The 23,807-nt window shown below is 35.2% G+C and overlaps 1 protein-coding gene across 15 annotated transcripts in view; it reads left to right on the top strand.

Annotated features, from left to right (window-relative positions):
* Positions 1 to 23,807, top strand: part of LOC116166335 (homeotic protein antennapedia-like) — a 269,786-nt gene that overhangs the window by 197,631 nt on the left and 48,348 nt on the right. The window contains exons 1-2 of one of the 15 annotated variants that reach the window (XM_031481279.1): positions 1,207 to 1,549; positions 5,747 to 5,858. The exons of 12 other annotated variants lie outside the window; for them this stretch is intronic. The gene's annotated coding sequence lies outside the window, so the exon portion shown is untranslated. Of the gene's footprint in view, positions 1 to 1,206; positions 1,550 to 5,746; positions 5,859 to 23,807 lie in introns of those variants that run through there. 2 more of the 15 variants (XM_031481280.1, XM_031481278.1) reach the window with 2 other exon arrangements.

The raw sequence follows: 23,807 nt of genomic DNA on the forward strand, positions 1-23,807 counted from the left end.
CCCACAAAGGGCGTAACAATTTTTTTTTAATCAATTGCCAACAGCAATTCTTGTATAGGTAGGTGGCATGCACGGTTGAACTACTTTTTATGGTCCTTGGACTGGGTTAAAAACACGAAATAAAGGTTGAATGACTTTACATCGTTATTTTTTACGAATTTCAATTGTGGAAAAATTACCTGCGGAAAATTATACAATTTTCTTTCCTCGTTAGCTACTATCAAGTTTAAATGCAAACTGAATTGGGCAATTAATTGTGGTTATTAATTAACGTAAATAAGTTCCATATGTCACGTGATCATATTGTGACAATTAGTGATAAATAAAACGGCATATACGCGCGGTCATTTAAGTCATCTGGTAATTAATTATGCATGTAATTTTTAACACATGGGATAAGTGCATATTCCCGCGTTTATCACTTGCATTGCTGTATGCAAAGCGAACGTCAAGATAAGATTTATTTCACTTTTTAGTATAAAACTTGGCAAAGTTTTAGGACATTTTGAGTCGTGATACGCTCCAGGGATTTGAACAGTGACGAAGCACCCTTCAGCTTATGCGTAACGCATCTACTATTGTTAGACTCGTCCGCCCTTTTAGCTCCGCCAGTTGTACTAGTCTATTATTAATTGAGTTTTCTAAATCCTGCCGGCCATTTGTGATTTACGATGGCAGTTTTTAAATTTTTTTTTTTGTTTTGGGAAGACAACATTATTATACGGGCTAATTAATATATTTCATAATGGCTTAATTTTTGTTAAGGATTTTTTAAAAATCGAGATACATCGCGGTATTAAAATGAAGGGAGCAAAGCGACAACGTAAGAATAAATGGTACCTGGATGATTAATTTGTTGTAATCAGCAACTCGGACACGCAAAATTACTTAACCATGCGTGCGGTCCGCATTAGTTCCTAAACATATACGACTGTTGAAATGCAAAGAGACACATATGATTTTAGCGTGTAAGTGCTATAAGAATTATGATCTGGGTGCTGAAATAGGGGTAGGAGGTTGAGGTTTGTAGAACAGACGGCTGGTTGAAAAGAGAAAGAGTGACGGACGTCAGTGGCGGAATAAAAGAGACGGTTGGTAGGTGTGCGTGCGCTCGGAATATAGTGATGTTTGAAACGCTGACAGCTTGCCAGTACTATTACAAGACCGTCCACCAATCCGCTGCCAGTTCACAGTGCAAACCAACTGTCGAGGGAGCAAATATGCCCCGTACCGCACTCTTGTATTTTTGACATATCAGTTGAACCTTCACAATAACACGAGGTTCGCGTATTCTAAGAACCATCGCTCATATGAACAACGCGTTTCACGTATCCACGTATTAATAATTTCATATCCTATTAATAGCGAGCGCATCACGAACAATAACTTTTTAACCTAACAGAAACACGATGTGCTGGTATCACAATTCGGATTCAGTGTAGAAAGTGCAACAATTAATTGAGTAATAAAAGTGATGTGGTTAATTAATATTCATTACCCTGTCGCAAGTGTCACTGATATGATATCGGGACAACACAAAACTCGTAAGGTAAAGTCCACATTCTCAATAAAATAACTCTGGATAGAACTTCCTGTGTGGTCTACAGAGAAGCACCTTGAAACTTGATTAAGGAATTTCAATCTTGTTAATTGACATGTTAAACCCTAGTGTAATGGGAAGTTAAAGCGATTTAAAATGGGACTAAACGGACACGGTTAATGTAACGATTATCCTACCACCGTATACACTAGTTGGGGAAGCTTATGTAATACTAAAACCAGTTCTGAGCTTTTTGACATGCTGATCAAGTTGCGATTGCAGATCCGACCATTCAGTATTTATTGGCTATCGGAAAACTCGCCGATGTCATAATTAATGTCGACCCGTTAAAGCAATTACTCCCTTGCAGAGGTCTTGAGCGCATGAATAATTAATTCGTGCGGCGATTTTTACGAACCTACCCCCAGAGATGTACGACGCACCGTAAAATACACAACAATGCAAAGCACGCTAATGATCCGATACCTGTTATATATTTATTCATCTGATGAGTGAGGGCACGTATAATCAATTTGTTCCATTTAATACTAACAGCAATGAAAACATTAGTGCCGCCATAGGACCACCATAATTATAATTGGAACATCATTTTTCATTAGATAATTTTATTATTAACTATTAAAAAAAGTTGTACGAATTGCATAGATCCAAGCTACTTTAAACTAATTTTAGAAACACTTTTTTTGTAGGAGGTAATAACTTATGCAACCTGTAGACATAAATGCTTAACTTTTGAAGACAGATTCATAACTGTTTGGAAACGTCCCAAGGAAACGGAGTTTATTGACGTTTCTAAAATCAACATTTTTCAAAGAGAAACCTGCAAGTTCGACCACGTAGGCGATCCACATAATAAAAGTGACATTAATCAACTTTTGACAATATATCATTGCAATAGTTGCAACAGCAACGGATTCAAGTTCAATCATAATTGTCTGAATTTGAATACTCTCCTCGAAAAGGTCGGATATAAATCAAAGGGCAATTAGCTTACACTGTCAGTACAGGCTAGACCCTTCTTACCCGCACTTGATATCGGCCATACATGTCTCATTATACAAGAAGTTGCCTTATGTCTGTCTAATCAGGTTCGATTCCCTTAGGCGTCGTAAATCATGCAATGTTAACGGGGATTTGAATACTTATCCGATCTTTTACTTTATGGATTTAGTTTCATCCGTTACGGTTTTGGGGTATTAATGAGCTCATTGTTACATCGGGTTTAACATCAAACGTACAAATCAGCGTGATATTAATTTTTCTTTCGCGTCTTCACCTGCCTATGATTAATCCACTCCATCTTCTCAATCGTTGCCGCTATAATTAGTAACTGGATTTGTTTTGGTCAGCTATTACTTAGTCAATACCAGATTATGAAGCGTTGTACACCTTGATTGCTGTGTGGGAACCTACACTACAACGTTTTAAATATGCAATTACTACATTTGCAAGATGATTTACTGCGATGGCAACGTTTAAACAGCTATAAAAATCTACGATCGATGTATAAAGGGTGTTACAACGCATTCCGTACGTTTACAGAATTTCCGATGTTATAACAAACCAGTTTCACATTTCAAATAACTCAACAAAACCTAATAGATAGAATCTCAACCCAAAAATTCATTTCCGGTTAAGCTATAGGTACGTATTAATTTATATACAATGTCACCGCGAATGAATGAATTTATTCATATGAACGGCAATTAAAAATAACCCCAAAAAAGAGCATGTATTCAAATTGAGTGATTTACTTGCTTAGAAACTAGGAAACAGTTCAAGATCCACTGATGGAATCGGTAGTGTATACCTACTTATAACTTTAGGTAGAACAAGTGGTAGGTACTAGTAAAATGAATAATGATCTTGCACAGATCAAATCGCATCTTTCATTTTCTTCCAGTTATTAAAAACCCGATATCTTTAAAAATTTAAGAAATTTTGAACCTCAAAGTGTCTTACTCATTATAATTACTGCTAAAATTATTTGAGATTACTCAACCTATTTTCTAAACCTAGCTCGTCATATCAAGATTCGCTAGAAACACTTCATAGTGCAATTAAGAAGGAACATTAACATCAAGATCACATTGAAATTCCTACCGCACCAATGCACATACAGTATGTACCAGGAGAACGCACTATAGAGAGACGGCAATGTGTTTTTTCGCGAAGGATCCACGAGGTCTTCGAAATTAGCGTTCAACGTACTCCTCCAATCTCTTTCTAACATCAGGAAAGCGCATTAAAATAACGTACCTATACCTTGAACGCTAAGTGCAAATACAAATCAAAGGCCTCGTGGATCCTTCGCGAAAAAATACATTAATTCTGTTTCCCTATGGATGGTGCATTCTCCCTGGGACACACGGTATACCTACCTTAGAGTTGCAATTTTAAATTTATTAAATTAAATCGCTGCTAATAGGAAAAGCAGGTTATAGGTAAAAAATAGAGAAAAAACTAGCTGCAAAAATTCTAGGTTTGTGGTAAAATTCAGATACAGTGATAGACAGACAAGCGGGAAAGCCGTTGTTAAACCACACAGATTTTGTATTTTTGACGGCATTTCCATAAAAAAGATATAAATGCTCAATTGAGTTTCCTACAGTTTATTTTATAGCAAATGGTAAATTACATTTTAATAGGTTTGAATAATTAGACTAAGTACCTACCTTTTAAGTGAGGGTAGATCAAGTGGTCACTTTAACCGGAAGGGTGGGGCGGCATTATAATGGCATCTGTCATTCTTATTTCAAATGAGACGCGAAGCACGATATAAAATGACGTTCAGTTAAATTGAGTGGTTTACTTGCTTAGAAACTAACAAACAGTTCAGATCCACGGGAATGCGAATTAGACGGGTATTGTATACTTATAACTGTAGGTAGAACAAGTGGTACTAGCAAAATGATCTTGTACAGATCAAATCCCACTTTCATTTTCTTCCAGTTATTAAAAAGCCGATTTCTGTAAAAATTTATGAAATTTTGAACCTCGAAGTGTCTTACTCATTATAAATTACTAAAATTATTTGAGATTAACCAACTTATTTTCGAAACCTAACTAGTCAAATCAAGATTCGCTAGAAACACTTCTTAGTGCCATTAAGAAGGAATATGTATTTTATTTAACATCAAGATCACATTAAAATTCCTACTGCACAATTGCACATATAGTATGTACCAGGTAGAACGCACCATAGAGAGACGGCAATGTGTTTTTTCGCGAAGGATCCACGAGGCATTCGAAAGTAGCGTTCAACGTACTCCTCCAATCTCTTTCTAACATCAGGAAAGCGCAATAACGTATACCTTGAACCTCGCCTTGAACACTAAGTTCAAATACATATCAAAGTCCTCGTGGATCCTTCGCGAAAAAATACATTAATTCTGTTTCCCTATGGTGCATTCTCCCTGTGCCACACGGTATACCTACCTTAGAGTTGCAATTTTAAATGTCTTAAATTAAGTGGCTGCTAATATTATAAAATTAAATAGACAGGGTAATGTAAAAAATAGAGAAAAAACTAGCTGCAAAAATGCTTCGTTTATGGTAAAATTCCTCGTAAAATTCAGATACAGTGATAGACAGACAAGCGGGAAAGCAGTTGTTTAACCACACACATTTTGTATTTTTGAGGGCATTTCAATAAAAAAGACATTCCGGTATATATAGATGCTCAATTATTGAGTTTCCTACAGTTTATTTTATAGCAAATGGTACCTGAATTACATTTTAATAGGTTTGAATGAGTAGCCTAAGTACCTTTTAAGTGACGGTAGATCAAGTGATCACTTTAACAGTCAGAGTGGGGCGGCATTCTAATGATATCTGTCATTCTTGTTTCAAATGGGACGCGAAGCACGATATAAAATGACGTTCAGAACATACAATAATGCTGTTTCTATGGAAACGGTATATAACCTAAGCTTGTTATTTTTGATCTCTAAATTAAATTCAGAATTGTCAGATTTGGTGTATCTCAACAACAAGCAAACCTTGATACTAGCATTGATTTTACGTATTTAAGTTAACCAAAACTGTAGGAAGCATGCTGCAAAAAGTAAAGTTTAATATAATATCTTACGTACCTAGGTATATAGAGGAAAAAATGAGTACCTGCATTTAGGTCCAATAATATAATCTACGAACATATTATATATTTTGTATTGCGTAATTCAGGGATACAGGATTGTAATAAAGACGATCGTTGCTGTACATTATACTTTAAATATGAGTGCGTACGTATGTGACATTCTGGAGTCGGACATTAAAATAGTTACATTTCAGATAGGTAAGTACTATTATTCATAATTAATAAGCATAAATCGAGTCGAGTATAAATTAAATATTTATAATTAATGAAATAATAATTACAGATTTAATAATTTAAAATGAAAATAAACTAAAATACGTCCGTAATTTTATAAAACCAATGGCAAGACTTATACTTTAACCAGCTTTAGCGCATCTAATTCAGTTCCATACAATTTATACTGGGGGTATGATAGAAAGCTAGCCAGAAAGTAAAATGTACAAATCTCGGCTATTGAGTAGCAACCCTACTAATTACTTATACAAATTACACATGACGTTGATGTTTGAAATATAAGGTGTTCAATGGCGATCTAATGCGTCTCATTTTCTGAAAATTTTAGTCCATTTCAACAAAATATTTTCAATTCATACCAGAAATTGATTCAACGTTGTTACTTTAAATCGTATGCCCAATTTTTATCTGTTGACTTTACATTTAAGTAAGATGTTGACTAATTTTCGAATTGAGTTTTTTTGTAATTTTTGGAAAATATGTCCTTCATGTAATAAATTGCCTTTAATAAAGCAAACCAGGCAGGCCATTATTTTGATGATCTGCTTCAATAAGGTCTATAGGCCCTACGTTATATGCGAGGTTGTATGTAACAACTGTTCAAAAATATACACAGGGTGTTCATGAATTCATGTCAAATTTCGCAGTTCCTCAAATGCCTCCTTTTTGCTGTTCTCTAGTGAATCCCACATATAAAATTTAGGGTGGTTTCTAATCACATCCTTATATCTAAAATGAACAGTTTTGTAGTAGAAAGTGGAGCGAAACGAAATTTATGGAGCGGTGATCACATTTTTACTTATTAGTTGACTTTTATTTAAGAAAACTTTCAAGACATAATTGTGGGTCAAAAGCCAAGATACAAATAAATTATGGCTTGTTAGATTTTCTACCATGGCTATACGTGATACTTTTTTGTTTATCACAGAATAGCATTTATTCCTTGATGGTTGTGTTAAATCAACGCCAACTATTAATTAAAAATGCTACATTAACTGTAGAAATGTTGGTGTTGCCCCCTTTCTAAATAATTGTGCATTGTAGATATAGAGATGTAATTACAAACTACAGTTATTGCTCAGTGTAATAGCAAAAAAAGGAGTTTTCATTTAAAAAATAAAGTTTTTTTCAAAACTACGAAATTTAGTAGGTATACAGGTTGTTCTGCGAAGAATGGGACAGTGCGATATTTCGGGAACGAATGCGGATTTTAAAATTTATTTTTATTTATTTTATTTTTGCCTTTATTTTTGAGTGGGCGGCGTTTCAGCCAAGACTGCTCTACCAGCCCAACCCACTACATTTACAAGTGTGCCTTGAAAGTCCTGCAAATTTCAAAAGTATGGATCGAGTTTTGTTTTTGGCGAGTTCTGTAAAACTAATAGCAAGCATTAAATTTGTTAAGAATTGGTTTGCAAATTAGATTAGAACTCGAAATTGCTGTATGTTGGCATACTGCGTATAATTAAGACGTACATACGAATACCTAATACCAATTTTGTTGTTCAAAACGGTTAAAGATGCAAACATCAAACGCACTCTTGTTTCTTATTGGAAACATTGATTCCTTCGAACATTTCTACATGTATATTTGCTGTTGAGAGAGAATAGTATAGGTATTACGAAACAAGTGTATAATCAAGTCTTTAAAGCACGCGCAAGTGTTTTAAAGACCAAATATACACGCGTTTCTTATTATATATTTTTTTTATTATACCTGCCTCGATACCTGCAATATAATTTGAAAATAAGGGAAGTAAAATGAACTCATATTGACGTTATACTCAAATACATTTCTAATTAAGTAGGCTGATTATTCATAATTGCATGGTTGCCATGGAAATATCACTTGATGTTTGCTTATAATAATCACCATCTTTGCAAACAAATAGTCCAGCAGCCACCGCCTTTGTTTTTTCAGTGATTAATAACAGAATGAATCTTCGTTAGTGGGCTGAGTTCGATGAGACGGCCAGTTTTTTCACTGAAAACTCTCGACGGAGGTAGCTAATGATCTGCGCAAATGTTAAAAACATCCAAGCGAAGAAAACGTACCACAAAATTTGCAGGACTATATGACCATTTTATTATACAAACATTTACTGAGCTGCATAGAGAAAATCAGCTGGTTGGGTGGCCTTTTTTGTATGCCTATGAGGCTTAGTGAATGTTTGTATAATAAAATGGTGATATAGTCCTACAAATTTAGTGATAGTGATTTTTAACTCCTGCGCAAATCATTAGCTAATAGCTACCTCTATCGAGAATTTTACAGAGAAAAAACTGACCGTCTCGTCGAACCCAACCTACTCACGAAGATTTAGCCTCTTATTAATCACTGACGCAAACAAACGCGGTGGCTGCTGAACAAAAAATGGGGTGTCGGTTGAAGAAGTCCATTCAGTGGCTTGTTGCAAAAGTAGAAAGAGTACTTGCAATATCCAAATGCAAAATCCTATTATAAATAATATGAAGGTTGTTGACGTGGATGAATAGCAAGCATCTTTCAAACAAGTCTTAAACACATCGTTAGTGTGGCGTTACGCAGGAAATGTCAAAGGTATTTTAATATTTTACCCTTTTGTGCATTCATTCAAAATTGCAATCAATACTGCGACTAATAAGTAGAACAACTTTTGCAGCAATTCGACTGACGGCATTGATTTCTTCGTTAAAAAGTGTCTGAATAATGCTAAAGCCATTTTGTTCTAGCTTCAAAAATATAGGGGTTGCAGCAAATTGAAAGAATCGGCCATTTTTCAGTTTTTATGTCTAGTAGAAAAAATACAAGACGCCAGCTTATTTCTGGCAGAGGTAATGGAATAAGCATGAAAAAAGAGGTCACGAGTACCTAAACCGTTTTGGTTTATCTCCGCTAATAAGCAAATTACCCATATAATCTCATCGAAATTGGACCACACTGTATACTTTGTATGAAAAACATGATTGTCTGATTCCTGAGGCGAAAAAACACCCGAAATGTTAGCATTTCCATACTGAGATGACGTAAGCAGTGAAATCTTGAATTACACTTGTAATGTCTCTAGGCATTCAAAATAGAACTAAATATGATAGGAAATGGCAATTTTCTGACTTACCTCCCTATAAAATAATGAACAGTTTATGTAAGAAGCAGTTCCAGTAGCAGCACGACCACAATGCGGTGTATTCACATTTTTTAAAGGATTTAAAAATTATTTCAATTACAATTTAGAAAATTTAGCCCACGGATAGTGTTTTGGTATACTAAACTGTAGTAATTTTAATGATGATAAATTACGCTCTCGATCTGCGATAAGGATTCAAGATTTCAGCTTATGTATATTTATGATCAATTGATTAATACCGTTAAACATTTTAATGAGCCACGTTTGAATCCAAATCATAACTTACTAATCCAATTCGTATGCTTATGGGTACAAAATTTTATGAAACACTAAAAAAATAATAAACATCAAAAACACCATATTTAGTTGTGAGCGGATAACGTTTTGGAGTGTATAATGAGCTGCCGTTCTCACGACATTATAAATGACTTCCAGAAGCTTAAGTGCTGATTAATATCAGACCACATATTACTGAAATAATGTTATCGTTGATATTATTTACAATAATTCTTATTTTCTACTTTTCACGACATTTTGGAATTTACTACGATATTTATGGAGGAATGTTAACGTGAAATAGCTACACTAAATAGGAATTACAAAAAAACATTCGCGTTTTCGCTCTTATGGTAATGGAAATACTCAGCTGCACTACAACTTAGAACTACCTATACTTGAGAAATTTTGTGCTTTTCAGATAACCACAAGCTATGAGGAAAGCGGGTGCTTTTAAAAAAGGCGGGCCACTAATGGCAAACAACCAATTTCGCTTATCGATTGAAACCGCATTTAGATGAATATGCCCGGTTGAATAATACTTACAAATATTAAAGCTTTACTACGTTTGTAAACACCATACATTTTCTCAACACTTTGTCGGTTAACATTGTCTAAACTGCTGGCAATTAAATTTTATTACCATCAATTTATCTATCTACTCGTTATGTGCCACTGAAATCGTTTATACAGCATCTGTCATTCCAACTTGTGCTGCTTTTACATGTTACAAGGAAAAATGGTACTAACATTTCATTACTTTTTCACTCCTTAATTTGAATTGATTTTCTACTTTAGAATTAAATGTGAGTAAATAAAAGTTAGTTGCATGAGGAGAAATATCTGAAGCAATATCAAGTCAGCCATGGCTTTACGGGTTACCTACGATTAACCAATTCAAAGTACCTTGAAAATCACTATTATTACGTCGGAAAGGACACCGCTAACAAAAATGCGTTTAATAATAAAATCGTTTAACGGGAAATAGATTGATTTATGGACTATTTATAGATATCAGTCGTAAGTAACCATGCCGTAATTTGAACAGAAAGGAAACATAATTCGTGCGTGTCGTAAAACTACCTTCGTTCACGTGTATTACAAGATCCCTACTGTTAATACATTTCCCCCTACCCCTTATCACAGATGTGCCTTACCCTGGTAAAGTTCACTGTGAGACCCACCTGATTCTATAGTTAACTGTAACTTAACATGCAAACTACGTCATCATCAAATTAGGTATGCATGTTGATATAATCCTATTATCTTAATTGTAACATCTTTTTTATTATTTATTATGACGCAGTAGTCGCAAGTTGACGAACTACCTTTTATTTATTGAAAGCCCCAAAAATAATAATCGAAATGCAATTTTGTATCTATACAACCTTGTACCTCAAATTAATGGCACCCAGTAGGTAACGTCTAGTCGTATACAATAAATAAATTATTATTAGACAAATAGCAAATATTCACCTAAAAAAACCTTGAACACTCGCCTAGACCTAGACGCATATTAATAGTCTTTGGCAAAATTCAAGGTGAGCGCACCGCAGGGAAGGTGGTGATTTTTACGTAAAAAGCTTATGTAGTAAGCGTATACCATGTTTAGGTACTCCTCCCGACAGATTTAATTAATATTTTGCTGGCCCAAATGTTTAATATTGCAACACTGTCTTATAAAACAGGGGAGGGATGTCGCGTCTATGTAATCATTAAATCTATTCGCATTTCCCCATAATAATTAAACAAAAATTGGATACCTACACGGCCGCTATCTGATGTAAAACTACAAAGAGAGACAACTACTGCTTTCAAATATTTGACAGATCCTTGTAGTATGTATATGTTGCAATTGCAGTCTCATGAAAAAGTCATTAACTCGCTTTAAATCTCATAGTGAGAGTGCATTAATATTTATAAACGTCGGCGCGGCGGTCTTTTACCCCAATTCTGCTCGTGTTCCATGGTTTGTGTTTCTATAAAGTGCGAAAAACGTATTCTTTTACTTTTCTCAAGTTCCGTAAATTTCCCGCAGACTACAATTATAAAACTTAACAAGTATCGTGTCTATACTTTTAGTGTACGTTGAATAAAGAATTAGCTTCCGGGCGTAATGAAATTCTCATGATTCGTGCTAGTCCGCCAGGAAACATGGACTCTTGCACATTGTTCTTTTTGACACCTGAATTTGTGTATTCGACAGGTACATCTGGCTGGAGGTTACATTCTCTTCATATCCACCAGTAGAACTCAGTGCTTTCGTATTTCCTACTCAAAAAACCCAGAATCCTGGAAGAAATTATATACCTACGTAATTGCGTATAACAGGGCGAATATTTTGTCGTTTTTTTCAACGCAAATTAGTGAAATTATTAATTAATTTAATAATTTCACTAATTTGCGTTGAAAATAACGCTCTTTTATGTGAAAGGAATTTATTGTATCAAAAATCATTTTGTAGTTTTTGATACCATAAAAAGGTTCTTTAAAAAACTGTTCTTTTGAAGATATATTCAGTGTCCCAGACCAAATTTTCACCCTGTACATCTACTAAAGGGCGGTAGTCTTGCATAAGGCAATTTCCTTGTACATATTAATGTATTTCAAGAAATTCAATGTATCCATTTCGTTTCTTTACTGACATAAATTCCTTGATAAGTATTGGGTAAAGGCTATTATAGGCATTCAACACAACGAAACCGCGAATGCCTTACCAAAGGAGAGTGTAGAAAATGGATGATGCATGACCAATGTTTTCTTCAAGTGTGAACTTTCCACGGCTGTCCTGTGTGGTGTACTTAGTCACCGGTATCGGCCCCAGTGCGTAAAACGTCTACCTACTGTCTGGGCCAAATTTAAGGGCTATTTGTTTGGCGAAATGAGAATGTACCTTACACCTAATTAAAAAAAAGGTTCTGTTCAAGTTCTTTTTGATATTTTGGACAATCAATGATTATAATTATCTTTTATAGTCAGAGTTACTCGACATGTGTGGAGCTGTCTGTCTCTTGCTTAACATTCTTTTCTCTAGATTTAGATTTTGTAATTTGTCCTACGTTGACCTTAACAGAATGAGAAGAGATAGAGGTCATTGAAAACGTTCAATTTTGAAAATTCTGGCCGAAGACTAAAAAACTCTTCTAAATTTTTTCAGTCGATGGAGTAGGGTTTGGCACAGGAATGGTACAAGAATAGATTAAAAGGGTTTTCTGAGTCACGCCTGTGGTATGAGTCTTTCAGACAGTTCATCTAAATTAAAATAAACCGCGTGTAAAGCAGATCTAGAAAAGGGGCCCCTACGGGTCATAGGATTTGAATCAAACTTTGCACAGTTGACCTATATGCCACATTTAACAAGCCTATTGAAAATGGGTTTCAATAGGCTTGTTACATGTAGCATATAGGTCAACTCTACAAAGCTTAAACTGAATCGGTCCAAGCGTTTGCCAGTTGCTGGGTTCACAGACAACAAAGGACTCCCCTACCGCTTAAAAAATTCACAGATTTCGCAATCCATGCAACCATCGGAGACATTGGAAATGTGAACCATATAGGTACCGTCGTATGATGTAAAACATAAATAACTCTTATTCTATCGTATCACTTGTTCCACTCGCGCGCAAGTTCGCTCGTGTCCCAAACGTCACCCTTCTGAATAATAAGCCTAGTTTTCATAGGAATTTTTATCATCATTTATTTCACGCGAAAGTTCGCTTTGTAGTTGAAAATATGTCAACTTTTGGCGAATATCCGCATTTCGTACCAAACACGCGAAATTCGGATTTATGAAAACTAGGCTATAAGCGCCATTACATATCAAAACATGTGCGCGAATTTTAGATTGGAATTAACAAAACGATTGAACACTATTAAGTAAGTACCGTATCAACAGTATCTACGACTTTTCCTTAACCTACCGATCACGGTTGAATATGGTACAATCGTCACTTGATGCGACACCGTTGTCTTTTCGCAGTTTGAATGAAACTCATAACTTTGTACCCATATACCTACGAAACCATAAACACTTCTAATTGTTACCATCTTTGGTATACTCAGTTCACACGTTCACTTCCAACAACCCTTTTTATTAATCTATGGTATACCTACAACACACTGTGGAAAAATAAGTGATTTGAAAACCGTTACATAGTTTTTCTTTTGTTAGAGATGCATATATACTCATTTCTAAGAAGTTTAAGGTTACGTAACATCGAAGTCGTTAGATATTCCACGTCTCCTAGACCCTAGTCAGCCGGTCACAGTTTTCATAGTGACTCCTTGCCTCATATCAGAAAATTTTTGACCAAATCTTCCACAAATAGTAACTCGTTGGTTGTGCAGTGTTAAATGTTCAGATAGTATTGAGCGCAATACTGGAGACAAGTAATTCTTTCAATAAGTACCATGCAATTACTTGAACATTCCAATACTTGATAATGAATAGTAATTGAATTATATATACCTATTGAATTATAGTGTATTTGATAATGGACAAAACCAATTACTACTTTGCATTTTTTTAGATAATCGAAATCGGCGGTCGTCCACCTTTTAAACATAGTCTTCATCTCTGGACCGCCAATCAATTTTTTTTAAAGAAACGTAAACATTTTATTAGAAAAATCACCATGAAAATTCTAATTTTATTAATACGAAATGGTAACTACAGTAACCGTGCGAGAAAACCTATTGGAGAAATTTTCTATTTTCCAGGAAATTTGTTCGATATGTACCTAAACTCGCACGATTCGGGCGTTGTGCGCGGGTGCATCTTCTTGTTGAAACCAACGCCGATTTGTGTTCCACGTACATCGTTGTTTTCGTTATAAAAAATGCTACTCAATACTGCATGCATTTTTTTACGGGCCAGATAATAAAACGAAACGTTGTATTGAAATTTCTCCACGGTGTCTGTTTTTAATTTTTTAGCGTAACACAACGAAGTTGAGGTAATTAGCGTAACACAACGAAGTTGAGGTAAAGCTTATGTGCTCGTGTTTCCGTCCGTCCGTCCGTCCGTCCGTTCCATCGAGATCTCGGCCCCTGGGCCACCTAGAGACTTCGGGTTTTCGCTAATTGATAGCTGTTATGGTCTATATTTGCCCAATTCGATCAGTTTCATTTAACTCCATATTTTGCGCAGACTGCGCAATGCCAACTTTCATATTTATGGGATATTTCTTTGAAATTTTAACCACAGACGCTTCTAGTAAAGATAAATATTTCGCGCATAGTAAAAATTATGTGGGCATGCGCAGTGACTGCGCAATGCCAACTTTCTTATTTATGGAGATATTGCTTTGAAATTTTAACCACAGACGCTTCTAGTAAAGGCAAACATTTCGCACATAGTAAAAATAATGTGTGGGCATGCGCAGTGATGTGTGGGCATACTGCGCAATGCCAAAATTCTTATTTATGGAGATATTTCTTTGAAATTTTAACCACAGGCGCTTCTAGTAAAGGTAAACATTTCGCACATAGTAAAAATTATGTGGGCAATCGCAGTGACTGCGCAATGCTAACTTTCTTATTTATGGAGATATTTCTTTGAGATTTTAACCACAAATGCTACTAGTAAAGGCAAACATTTCGCACATAGTAAAAATTATGTGGGCATACGCAGTGACTGCACAGGCTGCTCATACCCAACTTTCTTATGTATGGTAATATTTCTTTGAAACCTTATTTTACTTATTTAACTCCTTTCTTTCTCTGGACGTGGACGTGCTTCAATATGCAGATTCGACATTTTGTGTGCTTTTGGTGACGATGCGTCGTTTCAATACTTTGTGTTACGCGGCAATACCCACGAGTGGGTTTTGGAACATTTTTTTGTATTTGTTCAAATAACTTAAGCAAAAAAAACGAAATCGGAAAATTTTGGTTTTTCTGGCATATCTTCGGAAGAAATGGAAATTCTCTGGTTTTCGGTAAAGCATGATAATAACACTTTAATTGTGCATCTTTTCTCTATTGTGATAGAGCCCCTTTCAAGGTAAAAAAATGTGTATTTGCAACTAAAAACGTTTCCTGCGGGATCAAAATAGATAGTAACTGAAAAAACATAGAAAACCTGTACATCAAGACACAGCACATACACAATTTTCCGATTAACCAATTATACCAATACTTAATACCGTTGCGAAATATTTAAAATAAACATTAAAGTATCTACGTCAATAAATGTTTACTCAAGGCACAAGTATTTTTGTGTGTAAGAGTTATTTTTCATTCAAGATAATAAGCATAATTATAAAACTCATTTAAAAACATAAAAAGTTTGAATAAACTTTGTAAGAAACTATATAGTCTGGTTCTGTTCGTTTGTAACAACACAATAATCTCATTTGGTGCTAATTTGTACCACTAACAGTTTCTGGTACCTCAGAAATTTAATACAGTACTACATTAAACATGGCATTGATAAAACAAGAATGTATAACCAAACGCGTTTCATAATTTGTCATTTGTTTGTTTCTAATTTGTACCACCAAACTTGTTTTGTATCTTTAGCAGATTTACAAAAACACATCTTAAGTTTTAAGGGAGGCGGTGGGCATAAGAAATTCGTAACGAGGTGTATGTGAATCAAATTTATTCCAATTTTAATATCTCAAATTGGGAATATAATATGTGAACAGTTTTTAAGGAATATTTTGCTCGTAAATGTAAACTAGCATCAGATTAATTGTGAAATTATGACCCAAAATGCTTTCTTGAACAGTAGAGTAGTATGAACTAGCAACAGATAAATAAAATGTGCTATTTTTTTATAACACAAACTACAATGTGGTGCTGTCTCGTTTTTGTTTAAGTTGGATGGTTAGCAACATACAATTAACAATATACGAAATATGCTTTTGTGGAAATGTGCTAACAGTTCAACTGTCGATGTCGAATTATATTCATAGTTGCGGGATCCTATATGTACTAAACTACAAGTTTTGAAAAAAAGATCCATTAAATGGAACCGAGAATGGAACTTTCCTCGTAGACATTTCTGACAGCTAAGTCCAGTCAAATCAAAGCAAAGGCTTCCAGCCATCAACCGGTAACCTTTGGCTTTGACTGTTTGTGTGGATGACCAATAAGTGAATTTAACTTATTTTTGTGACCACGTCCCGTTTTGACTTCACTCGACATAACAAAATAGTTCCCAAATTTTCTTTGGCAGATTGCCAGACTAGTGATGGATTTGACACATATTTTCCAACTTTGGTGGTTATCTCAAATTGCTCCTACATTCACCCGAATGCTCTGCTTGATGGGCTCCGATTGCTAATATGTTACATCCTCGAACATGATAAGACTAAGATGTGATTTTTGTTGGTAATGCTGAAAAGTTTGTATACCAAGCCAAATCTGCCAAATGAAGTCAAAGCATGCTTCCTGATGTTCAAAAATTAGACTTTCAAAGGAACTTATAAGCTACTTGGCTTAAAACCGCAATTATTCGAATTATGTCTGCTCTGTACTAATAGGCGTTGGTTTTACAAACTTTCAACATTTGGATCGTACACAAGGAAATCAAACAACGCTTATTAGCCATCGGTCTCTCGCTTTCAGTAAGGATACATAATTGGGTGTCGTTGTTATGTTTCATTTAGGTACTATAATAATTGTAGACGAGAATTTGAAAATGATTTAATTTAGGACGCGCTCTTGGTCATTACGAAATTTTTCGAACATTATAAAAATAGTTGGTATAAAACGAAAAATTTTGCCGCCTTTGCGTGATATTTGCATCAGATCATACCCGACTTGGTTTAACTACTAATTACGGTGTTCATGTAAAGACCACCCACAGCATTAATACATAGCTTCATAGCTAATAACATAATATCGTAATAATAAGTGCAAAACGTAGTACACATGGGAAATGTTTTATTTATTTATTTTTATTAATAGCTATAATACTCATGTCACTAACGTACTAATTTTATTTTTTTGTTGCAGGTGAGTGATGTTCTACATCTAAGTAATGTAAGAATATGAGTACAAATTAATATTAGAATTAAGCCCTCTTATAAAAACATTCTTTAGATTTATAACGCTTAAATATAGTTAACATGCGTTGCCAGTGTTAAATTTAGATACCAACATCAGACAACAATTTCCGTGTTTCTTAAAAATTCATCCCAGTCTGTGTGTAGCGGGATGCTTTTAATTCGTGTAAACGGTTATCGTATCGTGTGTATAAATTCACACGTAGTATCATACCTAATCGTATGACGCTTTAAATTTACCTAAATTTACCGTGAGCTGCAATAAATTACAGCCAGGAAGACAATTTTAGATTTATGTGCTCCGACTAGCCTCACATTGAATCGTGATAAGTTATAATAAATTAATAATCGTTTATCTGTTAGGTCACATTTTACCACTATAAGCGATAAAATAATTAGGAATTGTTTAATGTTAGTAATTTCACGTGTAGAAAAAATGTAATCGCGTTAGGTAACTATATGCCTGTAATAACCAATCTCCCAGCAAGGGAAAATTTAGGAATGCGCTTCGGCTGATATGAATACTAAAACCGTTTCATACACAGACCATTAGGCAGTGTACTATAGACTGTGATTTTTCCACTGTTCTAAATGGACCTTAAGGATTGACAACTACATACCTAAGTTACTCTGCGAGTTGGCTAGATATTTTAGAGTGGTGCTACATAATTATACTTTTTTTCGTAATCATGGACGAATTTAATTGGGTGGCAATTATGGTTGCCATATACTTTCTCATTTATAACTCTTTGTAAATAATCGAAGAAAAAAATTCTCGCAATATTCCATCCTTAAAGCCACTCGTTGGTATTTTTGCTCAAGTGTCTTGATTCAGAGCAAAACATTTTCTATAACTATCATCTTGGACTTGAGTGTCTATTCCTTCCAGTATCTACATGCTTAAAATACCACTTCAATAATTAGTTAGTGCTTTGGCACCTTTAGGTTGTCACTGTCGAGGTAGGAACCTCATTTGAGCTTATCAGCATCCTTTTATCAAGACGAATACTTAAAATTAGCTTTTTATTGCACGTCTATGTTTAGTATTTTATCTTGATTCAGAAATTCATAGAGTTCAAAAGTTTGCTAACAATAAATCTGAATTATTATGTACGTTTGCAGACTATAATTTGAAGGTATGTACCATAATTAACAAAATGACATTGAACTTTAATTTACATAAACGCCATTAATTTAATTAGCGCTATTAAATTTACAAGAGTAAGTCATTCATAAAAAAAATAAAGTGAAGGCTAAGCAAAATGTGGTATGATATTAGAAACCTCTAATTTGGTTAAAATTAATTGAAGAATTGATTGTCTAGTTCGAAAAGAGCACGTAGTTTTTTGATATACCTCAAAAAGTGATTCTACCACATGCACATTTCTAAGATTTAAAGGAACGACTTTGTCACGATATTCTCATACCTACAAAAGTATGTCTGGTTAATGAGGCTATTGTAAGTATCAAAAATCAGTTTATTGCCATATAAAATTGTGGACTACCCGTCTAAGTGTGGAGGTAACTTTGATGAGCAAATTTCTATGTTCTAAACCAGACAAGCAATCGACCCAATTACTATTTTCAGGTTTCATCTTCGTAGATTTCGCCAGATCTGGAAAATTAACCGTGATAAACACAGAACAATTAATATTGTATTATTGTCTTGTATGGTACTGTTCCTCAAAGAAACATCTCAGGTCGTTGGTTATTGATTTGGACTTTTGTTTTCCTTCATAATCTTGCTTTTCAGTTGATCATATTATTAATTATCGTACAGCCTTCGACCAAAAAATTTAAATTTCCGTTTTTTCCCGTTCCCGTGGGAGTTTCGAAAAGTGTTTTACTAACTCAAAAACTTTCGGGGGCATACGTACCTACAACTATTTCCAAATGTTTCATCACAATCGGATGAACGATATAAATAGGCAGAAGACAGACAGACATTCATTTTTATTTATATAGAATATAGATAATAGAAGACCCGATGAACGTTGTATCGCCTATCCCGGTGAAGCTAGTATAACGTGTGCCCCAGGTTGCACACACCATAGGTAAACAGAATTAATGGATTTTTTCGCGAACGACCCACGAGGCCTTTTATATACATTGCAAGTTAGCGTTCAACTTACGTTATGGCGCTTCCTTGATGCTAGAAAGAGCTTGGAGTAGTACGTTGAACGCTAATTTCAAAGACCTCGTTGATCCTTCGCGAAAGAATACATTGCGGTTGGTTGATTGCGCGATTAGAGGCGAGGCAGTGTCGGCAGTTGTCTTCTTTTACTTGTATCTCTTATTCGGCGGTGTATTAGTGGATACCCTTCCCATTTAACCCAAAAAGTCAAGCGTACCTACCCACAATAACAGCTAACAAATTAGCCAAGCTGAGCTACGCATGTCTTCACGATTCGGCAATTATCCAATTCTTAATAACCGCGATAGACGAGGGCGGAACCCAAACGGCACAATGCAAAATCGAAAATGTTGAAGCGATTTTCTAAAAATATTTTTATGCTTATTATATAGGGTGTTAATACCACGTCCTTATACCTGCAGTCTGCAGTTAGAACTCATTAAAACAAACAACTTTTCTTAGTTCCAATTTTTGATTTGGTGCCTCGGTTGGAAGTTATTGGCGGTCTTGTGTTCCGAAAAATTGTCAGTACTCCCTTATTTTAAGGACTAGGCATTGAAAAAAAACAACAATTTTCAAAACTATATTTTAGCTCTCGAAAATGTTTGTATTTGCAATTATTTTTTATTTTTTCAAATAACCGATTTTTGAAAGTAAAACATCCCTAAACTATCTGCTACAACATTAACATTTTTTCAATCTATCCCGACATTTGCTTGAATTACAGACAAATAATTATTTACTAACAAAACATTTAGGTACCTATATCGAAGTACCTGCCATTGAACAATGAAACGAAAGAAGATAATGATTTGACAAGATACTTGTATGCTTTTTAGTTTGTATGTTACAAATTATAAATACTTTTTCATTTGTGTGCGTATTCTGCATAATCTTTTCGTAAAAATTAATTATCAAAATTTTTGGAGAGGCAAGACGTAATTCACAGGAAGCACGAAGAATCTACCGCAGAAGATACCCAAATCGTCAACAACCAACTAGCCGGTTTTTCAGAAAAAATTGTAAACGTTTACCAGAGACTGGCCGTTTTTACGCAACAATTGGTGGGATCGCCAACAGATTACGTCGAACCCCTGCATTTGAAGAAGCTGTACTTGATATTGTTGAAGATGACTCATCCACGAGCACAAGGGTAATAGCGAACAGATTAAATGTAAATTATGTGACTGTTTGGCAAGTTCTGAAGGAGTAGTGCCTTTACCCGTAGGTACTCCAGATAAAAAGTACAAGGTTTGGGAGCTGTCGACTTTTGTCCTTGACTTTTTCGATGTTTTGATTCTTTACGGACGAAGCTTTCTTCACAAGCGACGGCGCGGCGTATTTAATTCTAAAAATAATCACCTGGTGGCTGACGAGAATTCCCACGCATAATTTATTCGTGCACATCAACAACGTTTTGCTGTAATTGTGTGGGCCGGAATCGTAGAGGAGCATGTAATTGGGACTTACCTTCTCCCAAACCGCTTGAATGGGAAAAATTATTTTATTTTCTTAGATCATTTTCTTAGGTACTGTGCTAGCTGAGTTTCTTGTGGACTTGCCATTGAACATTAGACGGAGACTTTCGTTTGGACAAGGAGCACCGGCTCACACAACATAAGAAGCAACCACATTGTTAAACATGGAATATCCAGTGAAGTGTAAGAGAGGTCATGACATGTTACGTGGCCAACTTGGGGTCCCGACATAACTCCACTTCTTTTTCTGGAATCAGATGAAGACCTCTGTATACTAGACACGGGTGAACACAGGGGAAGAACTGATGGCTAGCATCGGGGCCGCAGCAGAAGATATAAAAGAGAAGCAGGCCGTCTTTACGAGAGTTTCTACCGATATTAAAAAACGGTACCGGGCTTGCGTTCCTGCGAATGGTGGCCATTTTGAAAATAGAAATTGAAAAAATGGTTAGGGCAAATGTTGTTGTAGATGGTTTTAGGATTTTATAAATGTTCAAAAATCGATGGGGTGGGTATTAAAACAGCTTGTTTTGAAATGTTTGATTAATTCATATAATTTAGTATTTAGATAATCGCTGTGGTGCTATATCCGGACGGACGAACAGACATTAGGTTTTCATCAAGTGCGCTCAAGTTAAGCCCTTCAATGAATAAAACCACCGCGATTGTCTACGTAACAAAAGCAACTTGAAAGAACGTCAAGATTGCACTTTAAGTAAACGAAATTACCATTAAACTAAAATGATAGTTTCCACTTTTTAGCGCATTTTTTAAAAGGAAAATTAACGCTATTGGCCGCACTTTGTCCGTCTGTACCACTACTAGTCCTCCAGTTTAAGCTTTTTCGTTGTGGTTTCTTTCTTATACGGTGTAGTACAGCCCTGAGACCAAAATGACAAAATTTTATTTGAATTGGTCACTTCCTTCCCGATTTCCCTGTGCGGGAAAAATGCGCTTTCGTGGGTTGCGAGTGACCACGTTTTTCTGGCTATCCGCCTGAGATCTCAGCAATTACAATAGCTAGAAACTTCAAATATTCACTGAATGCTTTCTGCTATAGTGTAGATCTGGAGGCTCTAGTCTACTTTGAGATTACTCGTGAGATCGATAATTTTAAACTTTGCTAATACACTACTAATCTGTAATCTGTACTAACAAAAATGCGCTTTAAACATGCATAATGCTGATTTACAACTTGTTTTAATGTAAGCGAAGCAGGTCCATTATGCAAATAAGATCAAGTCAACGCTCTCACCTATCGATTCTACAATGAGAACTAAGGGTAGTTTGTAATATCTAAAATGAGAAATGACCAGTTTTTCTATTTGTTTTAAACGCCCTCCATGACGATAATTTCATGTGACTTGGAAGGCCGACTAACTGACAAGTTTTTGTGATGTGAAACCAAGAACCAAGGAAGTGATATAGTACGGACGAGGTGCCTAACCATTTTTGTTTTGTTATAAGTTTACATGCGCCTCCTCCATTATGGAAAGGTCCATTCTGTTATTAACGAAGTTTTCACAAAAGGGAATAATTTTAATTGAAAAATCCCGTATGAATAGTCTAAAATGTTTTCGAAATCGTGTTCATATTTATAACGAACTCTGTTCATTTGTGGACACTCTGTATACTGGTTGTAACATGTAAGAGAATTGAGTACAATTATAATACCACTGATATATTTTCCCAAATTCATTCCAAATCGCTGTTTAATACATCTTCTCACTAAACGATACGAGTAAGTGCTCCTCTATTTTATAAGAGGCGGTTTCCTATTTAAAATATAATGAGGGCATTATTAATGGTTTTTACTTGAAATCACTTCTACTGCGGGTCAAACCTAAAATTAGATTCAACAATCAACAGTGCGCGCTTTGTACAAAAACAAGGAGAGGTGATCCATTAATGGGTGGATAGAAAACCCTTTAAATAGATGCAGACCATTGATCGACGTGAAGTAATTACTTAATGCATGCGTGAGACCTCAGACCTTCATTACTGATAATTTCCTTTAAACACATTTTTTTTCATAAAAGCGTGGATGATGTTATTTAAAGCACGTACACATTTCAAGGTGCAGTTTTTGAATTATTTACTACCGTGACCGGCCAACTTTCACAAATCTGTATTTTTCCTGTTTTGATGTCGTGTTGTGCAAGTTTAGGCGCAATTTTAACGAGGTATTTTAGGATGACTAGAAAGCGTGTCTATTGTTACATTTATGAGACTAACTTTCTAAAAGCCACCCCAATGTTACCTGTACAGCTTTTATGTCTTTTAAATCTCGAGAAATTCAAAAAGCATACGTGTGGTTAAAACAGGGCGTCTAATGCCGCTATAAATTTTTCTACGTTTCATTTTTTTACAAGAAGCGTTGAGGAAGAAGAAAAATTATTGTTGTATTTACTGAATATATAGCCCTAACTGTAGTTAGTGTTGTAGTTCTGAAAACATAAAAGCACCATAAAACAACCAGAAATGTCGCAAGAGCGAAAACTGAAATTGATAAATTGAGTGGCCCGCGGATGTGTGTGGTTGCGAATTGTCGACGAACATCAGCGCCGCTAGCGGCCAGATAACAGTCGGGCCATAATTCAACCACATTGTAACATAAGTATTTTTATTTTTATGTATGTGCATGCATTTCCACTAAAATTATTTAAAGGTATTTCGCAAGCTTTTGAGCGGCAGGGTTAAATTGTTTTTAAATTTTAATCGTTCTTTATCTATCGACCATGAGGTGGAAATATAAATATTTTTCCCATGGAAACTATAAATATAAAAAGTATATTTATTACGCTGAATGGGAAGCCACGTCAATTTTTTACCAGTTGTGGAGAGTAAATCATTTACTTCTGTTGATGAAAACGGAATTATGAGAAATAATGCACTTTGGCCGT

Source organism: Photinus pyralis, unplaced genomic scaffold (assembly GCF_008802855.1).
Source record: "Photinus pyralis isolate 1611_PpyrPB1 unplaced genomic scaffold, Ppyr1.3 Ppyr1.4_LG3b, whole genome shotgun sequence".
NCBI classification, from domain to species: Eukaryota; Metazoa; Arthropoda; class Insecta; order Coleoptera; family Lampyridae; genus Photinus; species Photinus pyralis.